This window comes from Hyperolius riggenbachi, chromosome 7 (assembly GCF_040937935.1).
Source record: "Hyperolius riggenbachi isolate aHypRig1 chromosome 7, aHypRig1.pri, whole genome shotgun sequence".
In the NCBI taxonomy this organism is placed as follows: domain Eukaryota; kingdom Metazoa; phylum Chordata; class Amphibia; order Anura; family Hyperoliidae; genus Hyperolius; species Hyperolius riggenbachi.
The window spans coordinates 272705551-272730224 of record NC_090652.1 but is presented as its reverse complement, the minus strand read 5'-3'; the positions used below and the strand labels follow the sequence as shown (position 1 = coordinate 272730224).

The 24674-nt window shown below is 43.3% G+C and overlaps 1 long non-coding RNA gene across 1 annotated transcript in view; it reads right to left on the bottom strand.

The window, feature by feature from the left end:
• Positions 1-24382, bottom strand: part of LOC137525846 (uncharacterized) — a 30635-nt gene extending 6253 nt beyond the window's left edge. Inside the window, exon 1 of the long non-coding RNA XR_011023028.1 lies at positions 24297-24382. This is a non-coding gene — a long non-coding RNA (uncharacterized lncRNA). The remainder of the gene's footprint in view (positions 1-24296) is intronic.
• Positions 24383-24674: the final 292 nt, after the last annotated feature.

Here is a 24674-nt window from a genome sequence, read left to right as displayed (position 1 = left end):
CTGCGCAGACTGGCCCCAACTGGAGAGCTTACGGGACAATTTGCAGAAAATCCAGAAAGCACAGGAGGACAGCGAGGAAGTGATTAGCCTGGACGGGGCTGGAGGAAGCCCCAGGTATGTATTTTTTTCCCCACTACCCGTCTCAGGTACCCTTTAAGCATGACATTTTTGAATTAATTAGAAAATGCTTTAAAAACACACTGAGGCCTGGAACCCTCTAGGAGCACTTTTCTGAGCACTTTGTGATTTGAAAAGCTCTTGCTAATGTAATGCTATGGGTATGATCCCACTAGAGTGATGTGATTTTATACAAATCCCCCAAAACATTGCATTGGCATTAGCAAGAGCTTTTTTTAAATCACACTAGTGCATAGAAAAGGCTGCCTGTGAGTTTGAGCCCTGAACATGACATGTTCTTTCACTGCTGCCTCTTGAATAGAAAAATGGAGTGCTATAGGGTGAATCTTTAACTTAGCACAAGTCATTCAGTATATCCAAGGAAAAGAGATTGCGCTCCAAATGGATACAATGAATCACCACCAGGGGTTCGCACAAAGTCACCGTCTCTTTGTTATAACAGTATCAGCCAAACTCACTGCGCTCCTCAATCAAGTGACCCCCACCACAGAGGTTACACTGATCAGCCCTGGAAAGAGTTAAAAATTGCACTTAGTGCTCAATATTGCTTAGGTAATGAGACCCTTTCACCACATTTATGCACTCCACCAGAATCTGCCCTTTAAATGGAAGTCACAATTGTACACCCCCCTCTGGGTATGCACTCACCATCATGACACTGGTACTTCTGCTCATCAGTACTCACAGTACTCCTTTTATCACTGTCTGGTCAGCCCTTGACAGAGGTCCAGATCAACTGTCCAGTAAAAAAAAGTTGTTTATTATAATAAAAATCTGTTTAAAGACAGAGTATAGACTAAAAAAACACTCTGAGGATCAGCATCCAGAATGACAGCAAGCAGCAGCGCCTGTACCGCGGTATACAGCCTGCTATTGCCGTGCCTCGCTTCCCCAGCCCCCTGATGAGTCATTTATGACGAAATGCGTAGGGGAGGAGCCTGGTGACATGCTGACGTCTAGTGAGAGGGGAAGCGAGGCACGGCAATAGCAGGCTGTATACCGCGGTACAGGCACTGATCAGTGTAACCTCTGTGGTGGGGGTCACTTGATTGAGGAGCGCAATGAGTTTGGCTGATACAACTCATTCAGTAGAATGATTGGGCAAGCCAGAAACCCTGTCCACTGCACTGAAACCTCTGATCTCAGACATGGAATTGATTCAGAGGGAGTATTGTGTTAAAGTGGACCTCAGCTGTAAATTCCAAAGTGAAAAAAAGCAAGGATTACATTTATTGTGATTGGTCCACCACTTTTTTTGGCCCAGTGCAGCAACGGCTGATTTCTGTATTAAACAATGGGATACACCATGGCAGCTCTGATTGGCCTCATACTATGGGCTGGTACTGCAGTATTTCTCCCACCTATCCGCTCTGTGATAGACTGGCTCATGCTTTATAAATCCAGAAAAATGCCATGGCAGTTTTTCCGAAAGGGAGCGCAAATGTTCAACAAAACATGGATTTTGAAGCACTAATGGTCAGTTTGTAAACATTTTTTTCTTGCTACTCTATGCTGCCAGTGCTGGCATTGTGAATTTTATTTTCACACCAGAGATTCTTACACCCCACAGTAAGCACACTGCTATGCACAGATCACATGACCGCTGGAAACACCCACATCCTGTTTAGCCACATTTACTCTACGAGGGACCTTTCTGAGGATGTTGGTGTAGGAAAATTAATTAACGGTAAGTATTTATGGACAATTAAGACCGTTAAAAGGCTTTCCTCATGGTTAAGTTTTAACTTCAATGTAACTCTTTGTGGAAATTGGTAAAGGGTACTCAGTAACACTCAGTAACACTATACTCATATTACCTGGGGAAGGGATGGGCATCTAGGGGTCCCCTTCTTAGAGAGGACACCCAGATTCACTATGAACCCCTATGTTGGCCCCTACCTCCTACTGGGAGGTGGGAATCAGTTCCTTGTCCATGCATTGGACAACTGCTCTGAGGGAGAGGGGGAGGATTGGCCAACCCTCTTTTCCAGCCACCCCCCCCCCCCTTCATGCCATGGACCATGTGGGCAGGTATAGCTCAGGGTCCGGAGCCCCACGCAGCTGGGGCCACGTATTCTGACTATCCAAGTCTACATGAGGGACAAGGGGTTAAAGATGCTTAGAAAGGGGGACCCCACGTCATTTCTTTTTGGAAAAAATATTTTCACCTTGTACCCAGTCTTCTCCTTTACATACCTTTCAAATTTGGTGATTCTATTAAGTATGGGTGCTTTTGCTATTAACCGTTAAAGTCGGTGGCCATTAAAATTTCTTTAAAAACAACCATTAAAAAAAAGCGTTTGTGTAAAGTACGTATTTTTGGCAACTATTTTGCACTTGATCCTGCTTTGCCATGCCACTGTTTTGGTCAGTTTTACTCTTTTTTTAAAAAAAATTGTGGCTGCAGAGAGGTCCTAAAGTTTTTGGAGATGCCATTAAGGTCAATGGAGCTCACCGCGAACAATCGGTTCACAAATTTTCATGATAAAATTCGTAAATGTGTTTGTGAACATGAAATTGCGATTTTCGGTCATCCCTAGCTCTAAAGAAGGTAGCTTAACACATAGGGCCTGATTCACAAAGCGGTGATAACTCAGTTATCACGCCTAAAAGACTTTAGGCGTGATAACCTTTGCACTAGCAAAGTTATCACCGCTTTGTGCTCTAACTCGCGCGAAGCTACAGCGCGTACGCGCATACGCGCGCAAAGTCCCATAGGGCTTAATGGGAGCTTCGCGCGAAGAGCCGGGTGCTGCGCGAAAATTCGGAAAATTCAGAAAATTCGCGCGAGTTTCTTCTTATCATGCCTAAACTGAGTTTAGGCGTGATAAAGGGGTTTTCACTCGCGTGCAAACACTTTGCACCGCTTTGTGAATCAGGCCCATAGTGTTGTTATGCTTTGTTTAGTTACAAGTCTATGCGCACTTTACCTCCCCAGTATCTATACTATATATAGACCCACCTCGTTTCCTTTTCCCCACCTGTTTTTGGGGTTGTGGTGATGAACAAGGATTCCACTGAATACAATCACCCTAATTAATGTGCAACAAGGGCTAGCTACACCCCGTCCTGTGTTTGAAGCCTCATACGGGCACACAGCAACAGGGGGGGGGGGAATCAGCAAAGAACCCCTAACATTATACAGACCACACTGTCAGTATACATTTTGATGTTGTTATGATTTTAGTGACCCAATAAAAGTTACAGTTTAGTCCAAATCACAGGTGTCAAACACAAGGCCCGCGGGCCCAATGTGGGCCTCCATGCCATTTTATGTAGCCCTCGAGAGCTTCAAATGTGCATCATTGTAAGCAAAACAACAAGAGTACACTGCCTTCCCATCGGGAGGATGATAGCGTTTCTGGCTGAAACATTGTCAGTTTGAGGGGGTACAAGGAGGCCTAAACGCGGCACCCCTGTTGAGATGCAATGCACATTGCGTGGGCCAACTCCTGCAGGAAAGGCAGGTTGATGGTTTAGATCCTGCACATTCTGGTAGGAGAATGCATTATGCAAACGTTTTGCCATTTTAATTAGCCAGCAGACTTGAGGCAGCCAGTAATGAAGTCAGGAGTTGACTGGTCTGAGCACACATCTCTTTTCTCTTGTGTAGCATACATTGTCAGTTTGAGCCTGGGTGCAGCAACAACACATAGAATCAGAATTGGTTTATTTCGCCAACCACAGCTAGGCCGTGCCTGGAATTAGGTTTGGCACATCGATTAGGCACAGTACAAGTAAAATCACATTGGAACTAAGTAAACAAAAACACACAGATATAACGTTAGGCAAAGATACGGACAGTAATAGAAGGTACAACTAATGGCAAGACAGTCACAGTGAACAGTGCAATAGAGCTTAGTCCTGTGGACACCGGGTTGCATACTGATATCCCCTGTATCAATTTTCAGAAGTTGTTGCAAATGATAAACATAGTGCACATGTACCGCTTCCACCAGGGACAGCCAACCACTGAGGGAACACATCAGCTCTAACCCACTGTGCTCCAGTCATGCCATATCACAATCAAGTGACTGGAGACATTTTCCTTTCCTTCCTTACCAACTGCTCCATTGTAAATTTCAGGCTTGCAATGCGGATGTGAATATTAATATGCTCAATGCATTAAAACAAATAAGTCAGCCGTTATGATGTTACCACTAATGGTAAGTGAAAGTTATTGTTTTTGGCACCATACATTGCTTATCAAACCCCCCCCCCCCCCCCCCCCATGAAAAGGTATTTTTAACCCCTTATCCCGGTGAAGGTTGGTGTCGCTCAGAATGACTAAGCCTACAATCATGGAGCTTTGTAGCTTGAACAGCACCAACCACAACCAACATAGTTCTTAGGAAATATTCTGTAAATTGAGTATGGAAATAAACCCCCATTGCTTTGCAAAGCACTTCTGCCCAATATCAAGGACAAAGGGGTATCACTGCATCTGTGCAAAAAAAAGGTACAATGAAAAATGGAAATAGTGGTAATAGCAGCAATTTAACTGTTATTCTATTATCTGCTACAGTAGAATATTGGTAGTGTTACTGATGTTCTACTATGCAGCTTTGTACCCTAACCTTTACACTAACCCTCCCCTATCTATGCCTACCAAGAACCCTCCCCTATGCCTACCAAAAAAACTCCTCAATGCCTACCAAAAACCCTCCCCTATCTATTCCTACCAAGAACCCTCCCCTGTGCCTACCAAGAACCCTCCCCTGTGCCTACCAAGAACCCTCCCCTATCTATGCCTACCAAGAACCTTCTCCTATCTATGCCTACCAAGAACCCTCCCCTATCTATTCCTACCAAGAACCCTCCCCTGTGCCTACCAAGAACCTTCCCCTATCTATGCCTACCAAGAACCCTCCCCTATCTATGCCTACCAAGAACCCTCCCCTATATATGCCTACCAAGAACCCTCTCCTATCTATGCCTACCAAGAACCCTCCCCTATCTATTCCTACCAAGAACCCTCCCCTGTGCCTACCAAGAACCCTCCCCTATCTATGCCTACCAAGAACCTTCCCCTATCTATGCCTACCAAGAACCCTCCCCTATCTATGCCTACCAAGAACCTTCCCCTATCTATGCCTACCAAGAACCTTCCCCCTATCTATGCCTACCAAGAACCCTCCCCTATCTATGCCTACCAAGAACCTTCCCCTATCTATGCCTACCAAGAACCTCCCCTATCTATGCCTAACAAGAAGAACACACACACCCTTACCCTGATACCTGCATAGAGCCCTCCATTATATATACCTAACACGAACCCTTCCCTTTCTATGCCTAAATAGAACTCTCCACTTTATATGCCAACTCTATTGATGACTAACATTAACTCTCTCCCATTTAAGCCTAAAAAACACTCCCTCATCAATGCCTAACTAGAACCTTCCACTATATATGCCTAACAAGAACTCTCCCCATCTGTGCCTAACAACACCCCTACTTTATTGATGACTAACAACCCCCCCCCCCTACTTTTTAAGTATAACAAGAACAACCCCCACATCCCAGGGATACCTAACTAGAACCCTTCACTATACTGTATATGCCTAACAAGAACATTTCCCTATCTACGCCTAACTAATGACCTCCACAACATATAACTAACCCCCCCTAGAACCCTAACTAGAACCCTCCACTAAATATGCCTAACAAGAACCCTCACCTTCCATGCCTAACAACAACCTGACTCTATTGATGACTAACAAGAACCCTTAATCAGAGCCTAACACTACCCTACCTGCTCCTAACACTAACCACCCCCTACCTGCTCCTAACACTAACCACCCGCTACCTGCTCCTAACACTAACCATCCCCTACCTGCTCCTAACACTAACCACCCCCTACCTGCTCCTAACACTAACCACCCCCTACCTGCTCCTAACACTAACCACCCTCTACCTGCTCCTAACACTAACCACCCGCAGTCGCTGCTATTTTGCATCAGAGTTCAAACAAGTATCGAGGCTGCAAACAAACAGCGAGCCTGGTGTGCAACTTTGTTTAGAGCCTTTCCAGGGAGTGAAAAGAATAAAGGAAATACTGAGAATTTGCATGAGGAGATAGACTAGTCCAAAACCAGTCAGATCTGGCAGATTTTTACTGCTTACTGTAAGCTAAGCAACAATGTAAGAGAAAAGTTTTATATAGTGCATTTTACTCTTGGAGAAAAGTACTTTTTATACATGTGATTTTTAAAGGACAGTTGTCCTTTAAGTAACAAGGCCATGCACAGCCATTTACAGCCAGCAGGCTAAAGCTATAACAGCTGTGGTGACTGTGTAAAAAACATACAGTAGTACCATCATCCACAAGGCAGCCAAAGCAGGTATCTAAGGCCTGGGGGGTGTCTATGCAGGTGCCTGACTGACACATCCTCTGATACAGTCTCCCACCCAACCTTACCAAAAGAAAGCCAGGTGATAAAAAAAAACCATTTATATTTAAAGAGAAGCTGAACTGAAAATAAAAAGTCAAAATAAATATACACAGGTCATACTTACCTCCCATGTAGTCTGCTTATCCATCTCTTTCTCCTCTCCTGCGTCCTGTTTGTCCACTGTAATCGATGGAATTCTCGGTCCTCCATTTTGAAAATGGCTATCACCGCATAACTGCTTCCTGGTCAGCACACTGTTAAACTGTTATATCACCCACTTGAGCCATAGGGAAACATGGACATTACCTTGCACATTCAGTTGTAACTGACAGCTGCTGATATATAACTGATAGCAACTGGTACATTTCAGATCTGACAAAATATTGTCAGAACTGGAAGGGGTCACTGTTAGAAGAAAATGGTGAGCTTCTGAGAGGAACTGATGGCGAGGTTGGTATGTAATATTCATTTGCAGCTACATCATGTGTTTAGTTTAAATCATTTTACTCAGTTCAGGTTCCATTTAAAGAAGAACTCCAGTGAAAATAATGTTATTAAAAAAAGTGCTTCATTTTTACAATAATTATGTATAAATGATTTAGTCAGTGTTTGCCCATTGTAAAATCTTTGAAATCCCTGATTTACATTCTGACATTTATTACATGGTGACATTTTTACAGTTGGCAGGTGATGTAGCTGCTGCATGCTTTTTTGGCAGTTGGAACCAGCTGTAAACAGCTATTTCCCACAATGCAGCAAGGTTCACAGACAGGAAACTGCCAAGAGTACGTACTTTTTTTGTTTCTTGTGGGAGGGGTTTCAATACAATATCAGCCATACAGCGCCCCCTTATGGTCTGTTTGTGAAAAGGAATAGATTTCTCATGTAAAAGGGAGTATCAGCTACTGATTGGGATAAAGTTCAATTCTTGGTTGGAGTTTCTCTTTAAAGATTAACTTTAGTGAAAAGGGGAAAAAATAAATCAATACATTGCAAAGTGAGAAGTTAAAATTATAAGAGAGATCAAGAAATGATTGATATTCGCCATGTAATTTGTTCATATTGTTTAATCCACAATGAGCCTGCAAGTCATCATCTTTACTACTGGCAGACATGAAAAAAAAAAAACAGCACCAACTGCTATTATCTGTAACTACACCCCCTAACAATGCGATAGGCTGAAAGGTTGTTTTTTTTTATAGATATACACATGCGCCTGCTTTCTTGGCAGTTGAAAAAAGCCATTATTTCCTGCAATGCAACGAGGCTCACAGACAGGAAACTTTCTGGACCTAGGTCCTGACATCACACTGTGGGAGGAGTTTCACCACAATATCAGCCACACAGACCCCCCTGCTAATGTATTCCAAAAAAAGGTAAAGATTTCTCGTGCAAATGGGGGTATCAACTACTGATTGGGATGAAGCTCAATCTTTGGTCGCAGTTCCTCTTTAATCCATCTCTGCCATACTGTTCTGGGAAAGGGGGAGCACCAAAGGAACCCTAGAGTTCCTCAAATGTCATCAGGGTATAATTTAAAATTGATTTAGCCATGTTACAGGTTCACTAATCCTTTTGTAAAATGTAACTGTAAGCTATAATTTTTATCATTGTTTCTAACTTCTTCAAATCTTCAAATTGTTCCAATGAACACTTTTTCCTGTCTGTTCTTAAAGTGAACCTCCGGACTAAAAATCTACTCAGCAGAACTGAAAATGCTTGGTATTTCTTTAACAGTTTTACAGCATCAGAACTTTGTTTTTCTTACCAAAGCATCATTTTTAGCTGCATTTTTACATAAGTTCCACCCATCAAAGAAAAAAAGCCCAGGCTTTTTGTCCTTGATGCTGTGTAGAGCATGATGGGATTTCCTATGTTGTTATCCGCGTTGCCTAGCAACTGGGAGGGGTGATCAGCAGACAGGACAGTTGGAACTGTGTCTCATGCTCCCTGTCACCTCCTTTCAACCAAAAAAATGGCTGCCATCATGAAATCAAACATTTGCCTGTTCTTTTAAAACAGCGTGGGTAAGAGATTATATTACCTATCTATTTTAATTAACATAACTAATGTAACTTAATGACAGTATGTTTGTTTAGGCTGAAGTTTCTCTTTAACGCATATTACATGAAACATTCATTAACAATTACATATATTAGCTTGTCCAAACGCACATCATGTTCACTGGTAAACTGCTTGAAATCCCTTCATTTGTCCTGACATGGCCTAAAACAAACAATTAAATATTCAATGTGGTGCTCTTTTTTTTCTTTCTATTAAATTATAGTCGTAAATTTTTTCTTTTGCAAATCTTTAAGTAAATGTCATGGTACACAAGCAGCTAGCCTGCTTCCATGTGCATTCTAATTCCCGCAATACAAGGCATTATTTTCTACCGCTATTCAGAGCCTAGACCCACAATCTGTACAAGGAGGGATATTAGAGAGGAGAGAATGCTGCTATCTCCAGCAAATGGATGTATTTGGTGTTGATGGCGAGATACGGTTTTCACCTTTATCCCAGCATGCAGTTGACCCTCCAGGTTAGCGCTAATCATCCCTGTAGGCACCAATAATTTCCCATATGTGAAATTTGATAAGTTAGAGCACCCACTCCAATTGAATGTGGCTCCTGCTGACTGTTCAGTTATCGCTATAGACACCTTCAAGTACATCCAGGCCTGTCCTTGTATTCTAAGCTTTATCAAATGCACTACACGTGGGTCTTTTATCTCTTAATTGAGGCTTGACTGCCAGAAAGTCCTATCTCTCAAACTGTGCAGCATTCAGCATTAACTTTAACAGGTTTAGGTACTCCAGTGTCAGAAAGAGACTTGAAGAAAACAGGGGTGGAAGGACCATGCTAAAAATGGAGCTAGTAATTTACGGCTGCCCAAGCTTCCTTTTAACATTTAAAAAAAAATAATTTAAATATATTTAGGTTTTTAAGGTTACGTTATTGGACAATAGATTACAAAACTGAACAGAAAAAAATGCATTTAGTGTTGTGATTGATGGGCAGCTTGCATGGGCTCTGCTTAAAGGGGTTCTCTTGCATTTCTAAAAATACAAAAAATGACACTTACCTGGGGCTTCTATTAGCCCCCTGCAGCTGTCATGTCCCGCGCTGTCCTCCTACGATTATCTGTTCCCTGCTGCCGCCACCGGTCTAAATATTCATCTAACTAGATGAATAGAACTGCGGCTGTGCGGCTGCGCATGTGCTCGCTCCCACGCGCGTCATCGGAAGCTTACTGCGCAGGCACAGGCAACGGGAAACGGAAGATCGTAGGAGGACAGTGTGGGACATGACAGCTGCAGGGGGGGCTGCAGCCCCCAGGTAAGTTTCAGATTTTGTTTTTTTTTTATATATGCAAGAGAACCCCTTAAAGCGGACCTGAACTCAGAACTTCCTCTCTGCTCTAAAATATAAGCAACAGCATAATAGCCTAATAAGAAAAATCATATCTCTGTTTCAGCTGATAGAAATTATGCAACACATCTGCAGAGTGTCTGCTTCCTGCTTTCAGAAAAGAAGACATAAGGTTAACATCCTGTGTTTACAAGTTAGCTGGTCTGCTGAGGCTGCCGAAATTCCTGAGCTGACACAGCTAAGAGTTCAAATTACAATTGTGATTAGTCCCAGAAGAGGGGAAATATAGACTAAAGTCTCTAAATACATGCAGGGTGGATTTCTCTATGTTTCCTTCTGTCCTGTGCAAGAGTTCAGGTCCACTTTAACCTCCTTAGCGGTAACCCCGTGCTGGACATCGGGTAAGCCGCCGGAGGGTGCCGCTCAGGCCCTGCTGGGCCGATTTGCATAATTTTTTTTTTAAACACGCAGCTAGCACTTTGCTAGCTGCGTGTTTGGTCCGATCGCCACTGCCCGCCGCAGATGCGCCGCTACCCGCCGCTAAACAGGGCCCCCCCCCCCCCGCATACCTCTTGCGCAGCCTGGCCAATCACCGTCAGGCTGCACTATGGGGTGGATCGGGACTCCGTGTGACGTCACGACGTCGATGACGTCGGTGACGTCACTCCGGTCGTCGCCATGGCAACGGGGGAAGCCCTCAAGGAAATCCTTTTCAGAACGGGATTTCCTTATGGGCAAGCGGCGCCGGCGGCGATCGGAGGTGACGGAGGGACGCCGCAGGGAGGGGAGAAGCATGTAGCTAGCGCTAGGCTAGTTACATGCTAAAAAAAAAAAGTTTAAAAAAAAAACCCTGGCGGCCGCGCAGCCGCAGCAATCATACCGCCAGGGGGGTTAAAGAGAACCTGTAATGAAAAGAACATGAGGACTTATATTTACCTGGGGCTTCCCCCAGCCCCCTGTAGGTCATGGGCTTCCTCTGTCTGTCTGCTCTTCTCTGTTCCTCAGGTGTCCCCAGTTCTCATCGACTATTGCACATGCACTGCCCTGGCTGCGTGCATGCTTGGTTGTGCCACTGTGGCCAGGAGCAATCTGCACCTGTGCAGTTAGCTATAGGCTAGTAACTATGCAGGTGCAGAACACTCCCAGCTATAAAAGCGCGCCCAGGAAGGCAAATTTCAGTTCCCTGGCTCAGTTAGAGACTTTACTGAGGCAGACAGCTGGAGAATGGAGGTTCATCGCTACTGGTATTCTTTACTTATGAACAGCTATTCAGTTCATTGGGGCTGGACAAGAACTTGCAGCCCGCAATAAGTGCACATACTAAGGGCTTGTGTGCATCAACCATGGTACTATTTGTACCGCACCTACATCATGGATACACATTGCATTGCTTTTTTTTTTTTATTTATGTTGGTGCTACATTCATATCATGGCTGCACTGCATTTGCTGGTTTCTAAACCCGGGTGCATTAAAAAAGGGAGTCAGGGAAACAGGGCCTAGCTGGATAATGAATTGGCGCTGGTGGGTAATGAAATCTCTAGAACGATAAACTTTGTTAACAAAATTTACCGTTTTAAAACATACGGGAGATGATAATAAAAAGATATTAACTTTACAAATCGTTACGTAATTCAATAACACAGCTTAACCCAACCCTGCTCTCACACAGAAACCTACCCTGGTGGTGCCTAAATCTAAACCCCCCCCCCCGGTGGTGCCTGACCCTAACCACTCCCTTGGTGGTGCCTAACCCTAATCACCCTCCTGGTGGTGCCTAACCCTAAACCCCCCGGGTGTTGCCTAATTCTAATCATCCGCCCTGGTGGTGCCTAACCCTAATCACCCCCCCGGTGGTGCCTAACCCTAATCACCCCCCTGGTGGTGCCTAACCCTAACCACTCACCTGGTGGTGCCTAACCCTAACCACTCCCCTGGTGGTGCCTAACCCTAAACCCCCCAGGTGTTGCCTAACTCTAATCACCCCCCTGGTGGTGCCTAACCCTAATCACTTCCCTATCCTAAACCCAGCCAAATAGAACATACTGCATTTGGAAAAACAATAATTTAATTGTAGCTTTAAGAGGAACTTTAGCGAAAAGGGGGAAAAAATAAACCAATACATTGCAAATGAGAAGTTAAAAACTAGAAGAGAGATCCAGAAATGATTGATATTCACCATGAAATTTGTTCATATTGTTTCATCCACAATGAGCATGCATATCATCATCTTTACTACTGGCAGACATGAAAAAACTAAACAGCACCAACTGCCATTATCTATAGCCATACCCCCTAACAATGCAATAGGCTAAAAGGTTGTTTTTTTAATATAAATACAGTGGGATGTGAAAGTTTGGGCAATCTGGTTAATTGTCATGATTTTCCTGTATAAATCATTGGTTGTTACAATAAAAAATATCAATTAAATATATCCTATAGGAAACACATGCAGTGATATTTGAAAAGTGAAACTAAGTTAATTGGATTTATCACGCAGCAGTATACACCAGGGTGGTTGATTGGAACAGAAATGAAAAGTCTAAGCAATGGGTTCTAATGGAAAAATAAATGTTTGAGGAGGACCTTAGGGATGAACCGTGGCTACCATATGTCCCAAAGATATATACAACACCAGGAACACTGGTGGAACACACTTTAAAAATCATTGATAAGGTAAGAAACAGAAGAGAGATGTCTAGGGGCCCCTCTCCATTGATGCCTATTTTGGGAAATCATACGTTCCCCCCGGGATGCCAAAGGGGAAGTTATGGGGAGTGGAGACAGGGAAGGAGTCTACAGATTCGTTCATTGGTCGGAGGTGGAAGGTGGTTGAATGAAAAGGAAGTAGCGGAACAAAGACAGATGGGGGAGATAGATATATGGAGTCTGTTTCAATTTAGGCATTTCCTGGTTTCACTAGGTACGAAGGAGAGATTGTCAAGGCAACTAACCTTATTTGAGAAGCTCTGCCTAGCTGACGGACTAACAAAGGGCACCTTAGCAAAAATTTACAAATTCTTAGAAGAAGATAATGATTATACCTTGAAATATAAAACAAAATGGGAACAGGATATTGGGAGGGAGCTGACGTCTATCCAATGGGAAAGGATAATTAAGATGATTTTTGGGGCTTCAGTTTCGACCAGAATACAGGAGTCAGGGTATAAAGTAGTAATGAGGTGGTACTACACCCCCGATAGATTAAATAAGATGTGTGGAGCGAGCCCCGCATGCTGGAGATGTGGAGACCAAAGAGGAGACTTTAAACATGTGTGGTGGACATGCAAGGGGCTTACCCCCTTCTGGAGGAGAATAAAATCGTATATATGGAAATTGGCAGAGATACCTGAGTTAGATAGCCCTGAGGAGTACCTACTGCATTTGGTTGGGAAAGGGATTGAAAAATATAGAGGCTCCTTGGGGATGCATTTGATAAATGCGGCAAGGATACTGATTGCAAGAAAATGGAAGTCGCCCCAAGCTTCTACATTAAAGGAATGCTTTGATGAGGTTGACCAAACCTACCTGATGGAAGAGCTCTCAGGTATAGTTCATGGGAGGGAAATCAGGGGTTGGGATAGGTGGCTGGAGTTTAAGAAAACGGAGGAATATAGGAGTGGTGGGAAGTAGGAACTTAACCCATGGGCGGGGAAGCATAGTAGGAGAAAATAGCCTATAAAGGGAAGAGTCTGGGAAGTTGGAGATGGCCTAGCAGGAGTAAGCAGTGATACCAGTGTTCAATAACACTAAATGTGTTTCTTTTTCTATTTAGTGGTGGTTTCTATGTTTTGCTTGGTTTGTGTTGGGAAGGCAGGGCACAGGGGGAGTGCCTCTCACTATAACCCATCTTGAAGAAAACAGGATAGGAGTGTTGGACCCCTAGACTAGAATTAGGTGTTAGTAGGAGAATATTATCGGAAACAGAGGAGATGGGTCGGTCTAGAAGATGGAGGAAATGGGGGAGGTGGGAGGGTCACCTCCTGGGACGAGGATGTAAATTATTTGCTCAAAGAGGTTTCAATGAAACGTGTATTAATATTTTGTACTAATGTATTTCCTTTTTTTTTTTGTGTGTGTGTGTGAATTTTATTGGAAATAAATGATTGGATAAATAAAGAATAAAAAAAAAAAATTGGCTTGGTAAGCTCAGTGACCCCTGAGCTACATACACAGGTGAATCCAATTATGAGAGAGTATTTAAAGGAATACTATCGATACCCAAGTGTTCTAAAATGACAATGTGCAAATAATGTCTAAGTAGCTGTGTAAACATTTTCCTACTTTTCATGTTAAGTATCAGAGGCAAAAGCTGTAATCTATTGAGGGTAGGATTTAGCTATATTGGGACAAATCAATTGCAGAAGGGGTGTCTGCTTCAATGCACAGCCAGAGTTGCATATCAGACTACAGAAAGCAAATATCATACATATCAAACTCTGAAAGCAAAAACAGTATGAAAAAGCTGTGACAATTAGTTACATTTCCTCTGCTCTCTTCAGACAGGTCAGTCAGAAACACAGGACACATGAGCTGCAGCTGTTAGGAGCTCTCTCTCTGTGTCACACACAGAGCTACACTGATCAAGTGTGAGGGGAATTTCCCCTCTCCTCATGGTTCAGTCAGCCGTCAGTTTTGGCGTCAGTAAACATTGAAAGTATTTTGCTAACAGTAAACAATGAAGTTGCTACTAAAATGTATACACCAGTACTTAGCAGCACTTCCCAAACAATTCCTGTGTTGAAAAAAATATGTGAATCGATAGTATTCCTTTAAGGGGGTCAATTGTAAGTTTCCCTCCTCTTTTAATTTTCTCTGAAGAGTAGCAACATGGGGGTCTCAAAAGAACTCTCAAATGACATGAAGACAAAGATTGTTCACCATCATGGTTTAGGGGAAGGATACAGAAAGCTGTCTGAGAGATTTCAGCTGTTTGTTTCAACAATTAAGAGCATATTGAGGAAATAGCTTGAAAAATGGGGGAGAAACCGAGAGCCCAATATGGTGCAGTATGTTAATATGGAGAGATCTGTTGCGAATAATTGAGATGATTATACTCACAAGGGTGGGTCGCCACAAAGGCAGCCACTGGACAGGCCGAGTGGGGAGAATTATAACCTGACCCCGCTCAGGTTTAAAAAGTCGCTCTCTGTAGATAGGAGAAAATGGAGATACACCCCTCTACCAAGGGTGGACTAGATAATATTGAAATACGATAACAGACGCCAAGCAGAATAAAATTAGTTAAAATTGTTAAAAAGGGGGAAGTGGGTGGACTCACCTCCCTTCTGAAAAAAAGGCCGAACAATGGACAGGTTACGTACAGTCTAAAGTAACATTTATTAGTAATTCCAAAAGTGCAACGCGTTTCATCAGTAACAGTCCCGCTTCTTCAGGCAAACGATTTTTGGAGGGTGCAAAATCAGGTCATGAACCAGGTAGAGCGCCTCTGTCTAGAGATTTGTCTCAGATATTTCAACTGTTTGTTTCAACAATTAAGAGCATATTGAGGAAATAGAAGACCACAGGCTCAGTTCAAGTTAAGGTTCGAAGTTGCAGACCAAGAAAAATCTCAGTTAGACAGAAGCGACAAATGGTGAAAACAGTCAGAGTCAACCCACAGACCAGCATCGTTCAACCATTCGGCGCACTTTACACAAGGAGATGCTGTATGTGAGAGTGATGCAAGGGAAGCCTTTTCTCCGCCCACAGCACAAACAGAGCTGCTTGAGGCATGCTAAAGCACATTTGGAGAAGCCGGCTAGTTATTTGGGCATAACAAGGGGTATTATGCATGGAGGAAAAAGAACACAGCATTCCAAGAAAAACACCTGATACCTGCAGTAAAATATGGTGGTGGTTCCATCATGCTGTGGGGCTGTGTGGCCAGTTCAGGGACTGGGAATCTTGTCAAAGTTAAAGGACGCATGGATTCCACTCAGTATCAGTAGATTCTGGAGACCAATGTCCAGAAATCAATGAGAAAGCTGAAGCTGCGCCGGGACTGGATCTTTCAACAAGACAACGACCCTAAACACTGCTCAAAATCCACTAAGACATTCATGCAGAGGAACAAGTACAACGTTCTGGAATTGCCATCTCAGTCCTCAGACCTGAATGTACTAGAGATGTTTTGTAAAGAGTTATGGTCCAAAATACCATCAACCACAATCCAGACTCTCATCGGAACCTACAGGAAGCGTTTAGAGGCTGTAATCTCTGAAAAAGGAGGATCTACTAAATATTGATTTCATTTCTTTTTGTGGTGCCCAAATTTATGCACCTGCCTAAATTTGTTTAAACAATTAATGCACACTTTCTATAAATCCAATAAACTGCATTTCACGTCTCAAATATCACTGTGTGTGTCTCCTATATGATATATTTAACTGACATTTTTTATTGTAACAACCAACGATTTATACTGGAAAATCATGACAATTAACAAGGCTGTCCAAACTTTTGCATCCCACTGTACATATGCACAGTAGAGATGTGCAGTAGCAGCAAACACCTCACCCTGTACTACTTCCGGGTCGCTATGACCCGGAGTAATACGGCTCCGCAGGGTCGGCGGTGCGCGTCGTCCTTGATCGCGCGCCTGTTGCCGGGCACTTTCTGTGCATGTGAGTGACGTCATGAGTGACACCACGCTCATGTGCAGAGAGTGGCCGGCAATAGGTGCGCGATCAAAGACGTGCACCACCAGCCCAGCGCAGCCGTACTACTCCGGGTCATAGCGACCTGGAAGTAGTAGCGGCCCATAGGGGTTCACCGGCGAACGGTTCGCCTTCATCCCTAATGCACAGCAGGAGATACTGATTGTTGTCAGTTAGAAACAGCGGTTATTTCCCACAATGCTACGAGGCTCACAGACAGGAAACTATCAGGACCTAGGTCCTGACATCACACTGAGTGAGAGGTTTCACCAAAATATAAGCCATACAGACCACCCCCCTTTTGATCTAATTTAGAAAAGTAAATATTTCTAATGGGAAAGGAGGGTGTCAACTACCGACTGGGATGAAGTTCAATTCTTGGTTACAGTTCCCCTTGAAATGTAGTTAGTCTGGTTGTGCACAGCCCACGTGACCTAAGGCAGCTGTTTATTATTATTATTATTATTATTATTATTATTATTATTATTAACTGCACTCATCCCTTGGCTGAAATATTCTCCTGCTCTAACTTTTCTTGACACCAGGACTTGGTTAAATGGGACTCTTACAAAATGCTAATTCGGATTCCGCAGAATTGAAATTTCTGCATCCCTAGATGGGGGTACCCATATCCCTGAAAATTGAAAACTCAAGTCTTAACCGGACAGTATTTGGATGGATTCGGGATTTGGATTTACACAGTTACATAGCTAGTTTGGTTGACAAAAAGACATCCGTCCGTCAAGTCCAACCAGAAAAAAAAATCCACAACTAAACATTTCTAAAGGCTCGTTCACACTACAAATCGCAAAATGGTAGCAATTACCGCTAGCGTTTTGCGGGTGTGATTTTTCCACAAGTGATCACAATTAGCGGTTCTTTACATGCTAAACACGATCACTCCAGAATCTCCGGCAAACCACTGCAGGCGTTTGCGATTAGAACAATGCCATAGGCTAGAACAGGACTAGTGTTTTTTAAAAACGCTAGTGGTTTGCGGTTAGCGGGAATCGCACGATTCCTGCTTAGGTGTGAACGGAGCCTAAGTATGTGGATTTTAGTATTTCTTCAGGGTTCAGGTTTTCTTTAAAATGGTAATTCCACTTTTGATGAGATACAAAATACAATCTTTTTTCGTTCAGCTTTATAGATTTTCAGGATTAATGGCAGACATCATCTCAGCTTGGTTATTTGTTCTTATGTGTAATTAAAAAACAGCAGTTTTGCAGTATACCTAATGGAAAATGCCAGATTAGATGTTTAACTGACCATTAAATGCAAGCTGCACTACATGTTCTTTTGTGTCTACTCTGGATTCAGGCCTAGTCCACACTAGGTCCGGAAACGTATCCGTGGCTCTGTTTTTCAGCCCTGTTAAAAAAACTGAGCCCTGGATACTAATGTTAAAAATAGCAGCCGTCCTCACCCAAGAAAAAAAGGATCCGTATGCGTTTGCAAGGCTCCGTTTTCAAAATTTGGACGGAAGGTCCAGATCTGCTGCATTTTCACGCAACGGATCTGTACCTGGATACCCGGAGGGGTAATGGCAGGCAATGGGAAAACGGATTTCCCTCTACACAGGAAAATTTTGACACAGAAACGTATATGTTTCTGTGTCAGCCTGGGGGGTGGGGAGAGGGGGCCGCCATGCTGGAGGGTGAAAGCAGGCAGGACAGGGGTGGCAGCGGTCAGAGAGGAGGGGGAACTATCCCCCCCTTACCTAGGTCCCTGGTCTCCGGTACCCCTCCAGCTAGTTTCAATCATTTAAAAATAGCTTAAAATCAATATAATGTAGCAGCTAGTTTCAATCATTTAAAAATAGTTTAGAATCAATACAATGTAGCAAGCGGCGAGCGGGGAACTTACTTCCTTGCATCTCACTGCTGCCGCGTCACTTCCTGTAATGCCGTCCTCTGATGTTCATTGGACGGCATTACAGGAAGTGACGCATTGGGCGATGGAGCGCAAGTAAGTAAGATCCCTGCTCGCCGCCTGCTACATTATATTGATTTTAAACTATTTTTAAATGATTGAAACTAGCTGTAGGGGATCAGGGAAGGGGGGACCCAGGTGAGGGGGGGACTGACCCCCCTCCCCACCACTGCCCCCACTGCCCCCTTCCTGCCTGCTCTCCCCTTCAGCATGGTGGCTGCCCTCCTTCCACGGCAAAGGGTGGGGACGTTTACACGGACTGGAAACGTCCCTGCAAAACGGAGAGAGAAAAATTGTGTTTACAAAAACGGATCCGTTCTGCAGGGCACAAGTGTGGACCTAGCTTAACACAAGAGGAAAAAGAGATGCAAGACTAGATGCAAGATTTGCAGTTTACAGAATGTATGTTGATGGGCAAGTGTAAGGTTTAGCACACAAGAGACCAGGGGCATAACTACAGGGAAGCAGCCCCTGCAACCACAGGGAAGCCCAGAGCTGTAAGGGGGCCCAACTACTAGAGATGGCCGAAACGGTCCCCTGGAGAACTTGTTCATGCAAACTTCGCTGGTTCGAGTTCGTGGTGAACCACGAACATTTAGCAAGTTCGACCCGCCCCCTATACTACATCATTGGGCTAAACTTTAACCCTCTACATCACAGTCAGCAGACACATGGCAGCCAATCAGGCTGCACTCCCTCCTGGAGCCCCCCTCCCCCTTATAAAAGGCAGCAGCGTCGGCAATGTTCTCACTCTGTGTGCTGCTGTATTAGTGAGAGAAGGGAGAGACATTGGAGAGATAGGGAAAGTGATAGGAGGTCTGTTACGGTGCTCCTTGCTGATATTTGTTGATGAAAAGCACCCCAAATCAGCTCTTTTGAGAGCTAATGTTCTTCTGATGTGGTTTTTTTTGTGTGTGTGTGCGCCGCTGACACTGCATATACAGCCCTGTCTGTCGCAGCTGGCCCTTGCTAACTGCTGTACTGTGCCAGGCCCAGCACATTCAGTGCATACCTTTCACTGGCTCTGTGTGACTGTACTTTGTATTATACCACCAGCAGTCAGGTCAAAAAAGTGTTCAGTACCTCACCATTATCAAAATGAATGAGGCATGGATACCGGAGGGCTACTGCCTGCCCCAAGACTAAGTTAGTCCCCACACAGCATCTCTGTCTGCAGGCCACTTGACTGCCTTCTCCGCCACCACCAACAGGGTCCAGACCAGGACTCCAGGTGGATTCCTGAATTTTTAAGGCCGCTGCTAGCAGCAGCCGCTAACAAAAACAATAATATTTTTTTAGGGTGTGTGTACATGCATGCCTATTTTTCTGTCTGCACTGCGGCTGCAACAACAAAACAAAAGGCATATACATGTGTCAACTCCCCTTTGTGATCGTTACCTTGCTGCGTTGAAGGGGCTTGCATATCACAATAAAGCAATGACCGACTATATGAGTGTGTTGGTGGAGCACACCTACCCAAGATAATAAGGTTGTTGCTTCATTGTGGACAGTTGTTCTGTCATTGAGCTACCTCAGCTCAACCATATGGGCTTGAAAACCACCATTGCCTGCACTCTCGCCATCGTGCGCACCAGTCCAACACGGCCATCACTACACAAACAGCTGTTTGCGGTGCGTTACACAGTGAGTTTGGTCTATCAGCAGTACACTACTTACAGTAACTGCTGATGCATATATACACATGCAAAATGTTTTCAAGCACTTTAGACCTCCAATTTAGCAATGCAATGTGATTTCTGCCTTTTAGGGATTATAACCCTGCTGTGCTGCAAATCCGTAATTTTCCTTTGGATTTTTGGCATGTATCCCACTCTGCCATGCCCCCTCCAGGTGTTAGACCCCTTGAAACAGCTTTTCCATCACTTTTGAGGCCAGAAACAGTGTTTGTAGTTTTTCAAGTTCGCCTGCCCATTGAAGTCTATTGCGGTTCAAAAAGTTTGCAGGTTAGCAAACTTTTTCGGAAGTTCGAGTTCGAGGTTCGCGAACCGAAAATCGGAGGCTCGAGCCATCTCTACCAACTACTACTTCACTCCCTCCGATAAAAGGGGTTCATCCTTCAGATCAGGTGTTTTTGTGGCTTCACTAGTCGTAGGTGTGAAGATTATGATGTCTACACTTGTTTGGCTCTTGCAAGGTAGGCCTTCAAAATGTGTGGGTCACAAGAGGTTGGCAAGGGAAAGGGTGTGAAAATTGGGGGGGGGGGCTCAAAGTTTTTCTGAGGGGGGCCCCATGATTTGTAGATACCATGGCCGGATTTCTGGCAAAGCCACAAAGGTCATGGCCTAGGGCACCAGGAAATCAATGTGCAGGCTGTGTGCAGCAGTCTTCACATATTAGCAGCCAGTGACGGCCCACGGTCGTTCTGTTTCACAAAGTTTGCACATGGGGTGGTTACCAAAAGCCAGATCTGGCACTCGGGGGAGGGGGGGGTGAAGGGGCAGCAAATGGACACATACAGTGATCTCTGAGCTGCCTGCCACTCACCGAAATGCGCCACTCACCAAAAAGCTTGCAATCTAATCCCTGCCATCAGCTGTCCTCACAGGAGCTTACAGTTTAATCCCTGCCATGTTGGGGGGAAAGTTTAGGATGCAGTCAGCCCAGGGGCAGATGGTGATAGTGGGCCTTGGGCGGAAAAAAGTACAAATCCGGCCCTAGTAGTTACACCACTGCAAAAGACAATGTTTACTTCTGATCCGGCAAACAATCCAATTGAAAGATCAGATTGTCTGGGAATTGTAACTGATATTATTTGCAGACTAGAAGAAATGCATAAATCATTATTTAATGGTCGTTGTGTGATACATATTGGTAAACGATGTGAGGCTAATAATTCTGAGTCTGCATGCAGATTTATTGCAAATAATATGAAGCTTGGAACAGAGCCCATCAAAAGCCCTTTATGCCATTTTATTGGCCTAATTCAAAGCTGCATTTGCATTACATTTGTATGCTAGTCGGAATCATTTGCATCTTACTGACTATCTCCACTGATCATGCAAACTGGTAAATATTGATTGATTGTGACCATGTCGCACTGACACAGCCTCAGAGGAAGCACCACCAGGTGTGAAACATGCCGTCTGGCTCACCAGCGCCTGCACTCACTGTACTCTTTCTCCGGTTCAACAGCATGCATGTTTTGTACTAATGCTTTTAATGACTGAACTTACCTGTCACAGCTACAATTTTTGGTCGAATAAAGGACAGTTATTTTTGCAGCAGGGCCTTAATTGTCTCTATCTCTGTTTTTACATGTCACATTGTATGCATTTACAAACACTCAGTCAAAGGAATACACAAGAGCCAAAACTAAAATGATTTGACAATTCCAACAATCAATCACTGTCCAAAAAGTTGGCTGCAGGTAGTATTGATCATAATGAGTATTTTCGCTTTGGTAAATGTTTAAAGAGAACCTGAACTGAAAATAAAAAGTCAAAATAAACATACACAGGTCATATTTACCTCCCATGTAGTCTGCTCATCAATCTTTTTCTTCTCTCCTGCGTCCTGTTTGTCCACTGTGATCAATTGAATTCTCCGTCCTCCATTTTGAAAATGGCCATTCCCTCATACCATCTTCCTGGTCAGCACACTGTTTAAACTGTTATATCGCCCACATGAGTCATAGGGAAACATGGAAACTACCTTGCACATTCAGTTGTAACTGACAGCAGCTGTTATATAACTGACAGCAACTGGTATATTTCAGTTCTGACAAAATCTTGTCAGAACTGGAAGGGGTCACTTCAAGAAGAAAATGGTGAGCTTCTGAGAAGAACTGATGGTAAGGTACGTATGTAATATTCATTTGCAGCTACATCATGTGTTTATTTTAAATAATGTTACTCAGTTCAGGTTCCCTTTAAGTAATTTTGATTGATTCTGATCATGATTATGCATTGTATTTTGATTTTCACATAATTTTTACAAGTTTTGCCAAATTACGTTCAAGGAATCCACATGTTGGCTTCAGAAAAAAAAGTCTTACTATATTTTACTATGACCTAACCTTACCCTAACACTAGCCCTCCCTCTTGATGCCTAGCACTAAGAACCCTGCCTGATTCTGCCTAACCCTACCACCCCCCCTGCTGGTTCCTAATCTTAACCCCCCCCCCCCACACACACACACACACGCACACACAAAACACTAAGGGCCCCTGCAGGCGCCATACCCTGATGACCCCTATCGCCCCGCCTCCTAACCCTATCCGCTGCTATTTTCAGCACCACCATAAGGGGCAATGTTAATAGCCATGATTATAAGCTGTTAGTGGTAATCATGGCTAATCACAGTTATTAATATTGCCGCCTACAGCGGCACAGGTGTTACCGCCTTTTTTACCTGTTTTGAATAGAACCCACTGGCGATCTCAACCTATTTATTGCCACCTAAAACAGTGTGTTTGAATCTTTATGGTGGTGAGCTGGCCATGTGTCCCTAGGCTAAGAGGAACATCTATCCTTTGTTGATTGCTCAGCATTGTGCAGGTGTAAGAGTCTATGTTCAGCTTCTCAACATCATCTACAGTTATTTGTGGCAGGTTGCCACTAACAACATTAGCAGAGGAGCCAGCTATTATGATCAGAGAACTACTGAAATCTGAGAACGTCAGAAGTAAAGCAAACAAGTCCCAGGATACAGCGTCAATTGTATTAAAGGGACTGGAATATATGTGTATTAGTGGAAAATGATGTGTCCTATTCTAAATGATGTGTCCTACCATACCCTCTCAAACTTCCAGCCAGGCCTTTCTCTGATAAAGTAGAAGTCTGACTAGACAGATGGTATGGTACGATCAACCTCACCCTATAAGAGATTACAGCAAGATGAGAGTCTGTGGTGTTTCTGCATCTACAATTGCATCATAATAAATGACGTTGCACAGAAGTAAGAGAACTTATACTCGATATATTAGCCTTGTTTGTATAAATGTTTCTTCTATATTCATTTAGGAGAGGTTTCACACATAAGAAACATAATGCATTTTTTATTTCCCAGCAAGCAAGAAAGTAATCAAAGTCAGTTGTCAAAAATTAGGTTATATACTATAACAATTTGGACCTATCAGGGTGTAAATAGTGTGCAAAATGTACTTAGATAAAGTAATTCCCAACCCCAACATCCCGAATATGTATAACCATAAGCAAACGGTCCAAAATTGAACTCTACTGGGTCAAGAATACCATTAGTAACAGACCATAGAAATTGTGTTTAAAGTATCATTATATTAGAAAAATATATAAAAAGGCTAACAAATCAAAAACAGTTTAAAAGAAAACATACACAATGATACTTAACTCCATCACAAATGTTAGAACATACTGTAATAATATAAAATTATATATCATTGTACAGAGTATACAAGACAGCCAATAATTGTAATTGTGCTGCAAAATGCACAGTAGGTATAACAAAATTGATTGTATTAGATATAACAATGATTGTATAGTGGTGTACCCCCAAGTTGTGCATTGGGGGCACCACTCAGAGGGTAAATCACACTATATATGTTCAAACATGGAATCAAAGACAGTTGGCTCTCCACATTTCGTGAACAGGGTTCACTTCATCAAGAGACTATCTTGAACATTAGATAAAAAAATGTTTAAACAACCAGTCTTCACTGAATGTGAGTCAGTGTGGAAGTTCACCCTAAGATAGTGAAGATGCGTGTTGTGTGCCTCATGCAGACCATTCTTTTGTACATTTCTATTGTTCTTATAAAATGATGTTTTAAACACAAATTAAGTTGAGTTTCATATTACTTTTCTTACATTTGGCATGTCCCTTTTTTTTCCTGCGTTTTGGCATAGGATATGTTTTCATGTTTCAAGATGCTGCTTGCTTTTTTTTTGGCAGTTGGAAACAGCTGTTATTTCCCACAATGCACAGTGTGATGTCAGTACTTCAGTGCGGTGAGGTGCTGACATCACACTGTGGGAGGGGTTTCACCACAATATCAGCCATACAGAACCCCCTGATGATCTGTGTGTGAAAAGAAAAATATTTCTCATTGGAAAGGCGGTATCAGCTACTGATAGGAATGAAGTTCAATTCTTGGTTACAGTTTCTTTTGAACTACTTTTAGCTCTTTTTCTCTTCTTTGGTGCGGAAAACATTTTTTGTAGACCAGATGCAATTTGAGGGGATAA